The 6,563-nt window shown below is 37.5% G+C and overlaps 1 long non-coding RNA gene across 1 annotated transcript; it reads right to left on the bottom strand.

The window, feature by feature from the left end:
* Positions 1 to 3,276: 3,276 nt before the first annotated feature.
* LOC137193473 (uncharacterized) lies at positions 3,277 to 5,271 on the bottom strand. Its single transcript, XR_010930837.1, has 3 exons — positions 5,185 to 5,271; positions 4,886 to 4,966; positions 3,277 to 3,342 (listed from the first exon to the last, which is right to left on the bottom strand). It is a non-coding gene; the product is annotated as an uncharacterized lncRNA (long non-coding RNA).
* Between the last annotated feature and the right edge of the window lie 1,292 nt (positions 5,272 to 6,563).

The raw sequence follows: 6,563 nt of genomic DNA, 5'->3' as shown, positions 1-6,563 counted from the left end.
TGCTCCCCGGCCACAGTTCACTACTCCCCGCCCACAGCTCACTGAGCCTACTGGTCTTTAGTAAACATAGTTGGTAAAAAAAAGAAAGTCAGTGGTTTGCAGGTTGGGTCACAAGCACCAGGATGTTGACTACAGCTGTAATGGCCACAGATGTCACTAATGAGAAGGAATTTCTGATTCCTACATATAGAACCTTTAAAACTCCCAGATCTATAATTCATATCTTCCTGAAGTAAGTGCAATACTTTAAATTCTGTACCCCCCATTCAGGGCTCAGATCACATTATCATTAATTGTGATTGGCCAGCTGTGTGAAGGTGAGAAAGGAGTCAGGTATTCAACATTTTTGACATAACTATTTCCGTTACTTACTATGTGAACAACAGAGTGCAGCACTCTGTTTTCCAGGAGAGACTGTATAAAAATATGCGCTATTATCCCTGTATTTGCACAATATCACATTTCCCCTGTCCCCCTCATTTCTTATATGACAGAAAGCTCTTTCTCCACCTTTGAATGTGACCAATCTGAACGACTATGAACACTTGATTTTCGATGTGGTTGGATTACAAGTCCTACACACCAGTTCTGATTGACCATAAACAGACCCTGAGGCAGCCCAGCTTTGGTGAACTGGCAGTCAGAAATGGACATAGATTTAATGTTACTGACGATTAGTCATTCTTCTTAAATCTTATTTGTCTTTTCACATTGCCTTTGTTTCTTTTACACCTTGTCTCAATGCCTTTTTGTGCTATCAATCAAACTCGCCTTATCTTCAGAGGGAGGGACAGTCTCATTTACTGTGGATGATACTGCTCCTGCTAAACACGTAATTTGATTTGGTTAAGTAAAATTTTTCACAGTAAAAAATGCATTTTACTCACAGAAAAACCAACCATGATGTGAGGTAACCAACCAAAATCTTCAATGTCATGGACCTGCTCTATGATTGTCAAGTTTAATGCAGCATCCACCGCCTCATTCCACACACTGACATTGTCACTGCTGTGCCACTGTCATCAGATTGGCTCCCACTGTCCTCAGCCTCATCGTCACTCAACGCAATGTCATCTAGTAAATAGTATTAATAAAACTCACACAAATAGCTGGACAGAAAAAACACTTAACTTCATATTAGAAATAGAGAAAAATAGAAAATTTTTAGCCTAACATATAGTACTATCATTTAAGGGCCTAATTCTGTAATTAGTGTAAAATGAAGAAGCCTATTGGATGAGGAACTTCAAGAATCTAGAGCAGGGGTTGCCATTTGTCAATTGTGACTGACCTATAAGGAATGCACCATATTTTATTTGAATGGTTAATTTTGTTAATTTTTATCAATCAGAATCAGAAACGCTTTGCTAGCTTCATACGTCTGTATTTTTATTTTTATTCTATTCTAATATGTATTTTATTTGTATATTTATTAGTAGTCATTATGTTGTGTTCACAGATACATCAGGGGCTCTGTAGTTTTGGATAACAACTTTACAAACAAATTTTAATTTGGACAATAGAATTTTGTAAAATGATTCCACAATATGACAACGTTACCACAATCCTAATCCACTGAAAGTTGATAAATTAGAATGTTGAATTATTTCCCAGCCTTAGCTTGGAAAGTTTTGTTGACCACTGGATATGGCAAGTTGATATGGAAAGATGTCCTTTCTCCATTGATATCAGCAACTTGGAAATCTTGGCCAATTGTGTTGTGGGAACAGATATCTCGGTGGACACAGATGACCCAGGAAATCTGCAACTTGATCAAGTTTATTGTTTTTTAAAATAAGGTCATTGAGAGTGTGGCAACATGTTTCCTGAGTTGTGTCAGTCTGAGGTGCATGGGTCTTTGCTCCACACTGGCGTGCATGAATATGCAAACAGACCTGTCCTCTGTAGTGGCTCATTGATTTGTGTCTCACAAACAGGAAGACATTTGTGGCACAAACATCACATTCTGTTCTTTTACTGACCAGCAGTGATATAACATTAATCATGCTTGGCGTAAGCATGACTGCAACCTTTCTGCCCCTTCTCCCCATGACTTCAATTTCAGAGCCTGTGTTCGGCCTTTGATAACCCCACGGCAACATCTTCATGGAGTGTTGTGTTGTCTCTTTCCCCAGCACATCTGCGATTGGTGAAGTACTGGTGAAGTATCTGAATATCTTCAGTGAAGGGTAATGTTGATGGCTTGTTATACCTTGCATCACTCAGTGTATTCAGGGCACTGTGAGACACCAACTCAGACGACTTGGATATATACAATTTTTTGAACATGTCAGTGGACTTCATCAGTTCTGCATCTTCAGCCATGGGGGCCCTACAATGAATGATGTCACAGGTTTTCCAGGATGTATGTCTCAGTTTCAGAGCAAGACTTGGTGTTTGGTATGAGTGTTTGTCTTCATCAAAACCTGAAACTTTCTCAACTGCTTGCACAACTCTCTGGAAGTTGGAGGGTTTGACGGTCTCTTCCAGGTTATGTACAGAGAACTCCATACATAGACATAACAACAAACGTCCCACTTCACAGAGCTTCTGTTGCATGTATTCATACTTTGTAAGGTCTTATCTGTGTTTGTTGTAGAGAGGGCAAACTGAATAATAGAGAGGTCATATTTTCACACAACTGAGGCGATCTCATCCTATTTCATCACATTTGGGAGCTTTCACACTCCACTTGAGATCTGCTGACAGAATACAGACTCCAAACTACAGCCAAACCCAGTACTTTGGCTCTCCCAGGTTCTTTATTCACAACTGTATTTCCTGGCTTATAGGAGCATCTGCGGACATTAAGAATATGTACATGCCTTGACAGTACATACAGTGAATAAACTTTCCTGCCAGTTCTTTGGCCTTTGGTGTTCGCTTCACTCAGTGGTTCCCAAACTGGGGTTTGTGTCCCCAAGGGGGGCCCAGAGTTACAACAGGGGGGCGCAACAACAGAACGGCCAATCCTCATAGAAGGTGTTTTTAGAAATGTTTTTGACATCTGTCACTTGTGCGTCTCTCTTAATATTCATGCACTTGACAGATACGCTTCCATTTTTTCAAACATATCAATCCACACTGACTAGTCTATTTTTTTCTCCTCTGTTACATTTAGTGAAGTGTAATCTGCACAGACAGCAGTTCAAAATCACACAAATATCCCGCTATATATCTGTTTTGAACTTATTAATGGTATCTATATTGATTGATCAGAACTCCCGGTCTGCCTGTTAGCTTGCCAGTAATGAAACTGGCATTCATCATTCAACTTACCTTCGCACTGTTGACAACTGTATCCATTTCACTTGGACTGCAGAACTGATTCTCAGTGGCTATCTACAATAGAGAACAAGAGCAGATGGGTTAAAAATGAACACAGTGGTCTGTCTGTGTTAATTTGTCCTTTTCCTTTAAGAGAGAGGATAAAAATAAGTGTGGAAATACAGCTTTAGAAGTTCTGTCAAGAATGTCTTGCAGGATTTTGGAGATTTAGAGATAAAAATAATAATTCCAATAATAGCACCAATAAGAAAGTCTGAAAGGATTAACATAACACATTAACATGCATTTTCCATATGCACACCGAAAGTACTTTTTTTTAAGTGATATGCCATTCATAAGTTTAATACTTAACTTTTAATACTTAACTGACACAATGACACAATAAGCTACGTCAGAAGGTAAAGATAAAAAAACAGAAAAAAAGGTTCAACAATGCAATCCAATAAAGTGTGCAAATGAATTTTCATTTCCAAAGAACTGAGGTGTGACTGGGTGATATGGCCAAAAAAATCAAAGACCTTTTTTCCTACAATATCCAAAAGGCTAAAAACATTGATTGAAACATCTAGTTTTGTAAATGTGAGTGTAAAATACCTGAGCAAGAATAATAAAGGGCGGCTGAGACTCTTGCAAAAGTGTCATTGTTGTTTGTATTTAAAATAAATATGTTGTTATCCAGAGCCAGCTAACCATACACATTAGGGGGAGAAAAAGCAAACAAAGCATAAAACTTTATAAAAGGGCACAATAAAATCTGGTGTTTAAAATGTTCTGTAAAATGTAATTACATAACCAATCAAAAAAGTACAATTGAACTTAAGAAATAGAACAAGTAGGTATTATCATAATATCTTGAGGACGGAATGTTCCCTGTGTAACAATATGAAAAAGTATCATGACTATTTTCCTGTGAGCACTTTGAGGGAAAGAAATCCACTCTAAAAATCTTTTTTAGTTACTGGACAGGTCAAATGATTACAGTCTGTTGACTGTGAAAACTAGAATCTTCCAAAATAATCTTCACTTAATTTCTTCATTGGTTATCTATTGGTTGGTATTGGTTATCTATTTCCAACCGACTTGCTGGGATGGTGACACTACTGGGTTGCAGTGGCTGGAAGGTTTTTTGTTGAGTGACTTTGTGCCTTTATAGTTATTAGATTTGCCATGATTATTGTTTAACAGGATGTTATTTTGCATTCCACATATTACCAGTGTTTGGGTCGTCATCCATCAGATGTAACTAAACAACTTACCATACACATTGGATTAACATATAAATCAAATGCAGGTTGTACAGATACTCTTAAAAACAAGCGACGCCACAATCAACCCCAACTGGAGGCAGGACCCTATAAACTGTATGGGCCTCACAAGTCATATTTCTGTCATACACTGCTTTACACACCCAAAGACACTATACTGACTTACATTCTGAAAAGCATGTTACAAGAAAGCCCTTAAATACCATTGTCCATATAAAGCATATCACATTCAGGCAACAGAACACACACACACACACAAACAGCAGTAATGAAACATGTTGGTCAATATGACGTTTTCCCATAAGTAATGGGATGGAATGGATTTAATTTACCTTTCCATCCTTATTGAAAGGACCAAGCACTGTACTTCAGGTTGCTCGCAGCCATCTGAGTCCAATGGTGTCAGTCGTCATCTGTAACAGATAAAGTATGGAGGAAAGGGAAAAGAAAGAGACAGGTACTGGGAATGCACCAATCAAGAGGATATTTAGGATTTGAATAAAGAAAACCATCTTAATCTGGACAAAAGCATGAGGAGAATACTTTGCTTTAAACCCCACCAGATTATTTTGTGAGATATAGACAAATACTGCAAGATTTTAATTAAAATCTCTCTTTTATCAGGATATACCTCTTCAAACTCTTTGACTGTGGATGGAGAATATGTGTCCCCAGAATCTCTCAGAGGCATTTCCTCATCAAGACCCTGCAAAATGAAAAAAAAAAAAGATATTATCATAAATATCTTATGACAACAGGATTTTCCCCGTGTAACATTATGCAAAAGGTAACATGGCTGTTTCTCTGTGAGTGCTTTGAGGGAAAGAAATCCACTCGGAAAATGTTTTTTAGTTACTTTACAAGCCAAATGATTACAGTCTGTTGACTATGAAAACTAGAATCTTCCAGAATTATGTCTGTCCTCTCAACAAGGATGGAAAGGTAAATTAAATCCAATGTCATGCTGAATGACATTACAGCAAAATGTCAAATCAACCAACGTGTTTCATTGGTACTCTGTGTGTGTGTGTGTGGGTGTTCTGTCGCCAGTGTGTGATATGATTTATATGGACAATGGTGTGTAAGGACTTTCTCCTAACACGCTTTTCAGAGTGGAAAAGGTATGCAAAGGCTATCATGACATTTTTTCTGAGTGCTTCAAGGGAAAAATCCACCTTGACCTCAATGCAGGCATATTACGACAATTGAAACAATGGAACTGACTGAAAAGGTTGGGTTTTTACTTGGAACAAATAACTAGCCAACTGTCAATACTGTGTAATTATTCAAATCAGGATCATCAAAATATTTAACATACAAGAGAGAGGAAGTAGAAGTAAAAGGTTAAATATGCTGACAGCTACTATTTATAAGTAGCTTCACAACTTTAATATCATTCATTATTCAACACATTTCACTTGTCAAAATTTTTTGAGCAGACCAGTTGATGCACCTGCAGACACCTTTTTTTTCCATAGACTTTTAGATATCATTTGAGTACTCGTAGAGTGCTGTAATGTGGATGGTCCCTCATCATGTTGCCCTTCCAAAGACTTCCCTGCAACTTTCTAAAAAGAGTTTAACAAAAAATATCAGACCAATGAGCTCAAAATCTAATCAGTATCTTTGACATGTGTATGTGCCAGTGTAAATCTTTTTCACTATATCAATTAATAATGTGAATAACTGTCTCAAACTGAAGCTTGATGGACAATATACAATATTTATGTGTGTGAAATTCTCTATAGTTTGAGCATTTTCTTTATGAGAACAGTCAAGTAAAGAAATGACCAACTTGCATCTCTATGGCCAGTCTGAATCACTATAATTATAGATGATCTCCTCTACTGGACTTATGCCTCGTACTGCAAACAAACACAGATGGGCCTCCTTTGCACAGTTAATTACTTCATCTTGGCATAAAGGTTTTTATGGTCAACATTTACAAGTCTTCCAAGTGACCATCCTCCTTTGCTGCATCAACACTAGAAAAACACAAGTACAATTCAT

This window comes from Thunnus thynnus, chromosome 12 (genome assembly GCF_963924715.1).
Source record: "Thunnus thynnus chromosome 12, fThuThy2.1, whole genome shotgun sequence".
NCBI classification, from domain to species: Eukaryota; Metazoa; Chordata; class Actinopteri; order Scombriformes; family Scombridae; genus Thunnus; species Thunnus thynnus.
Note: the sequence above shows the minus strand (reverse complement) of the source record. Positions and strands in the feature narration are given on the sequence as shown.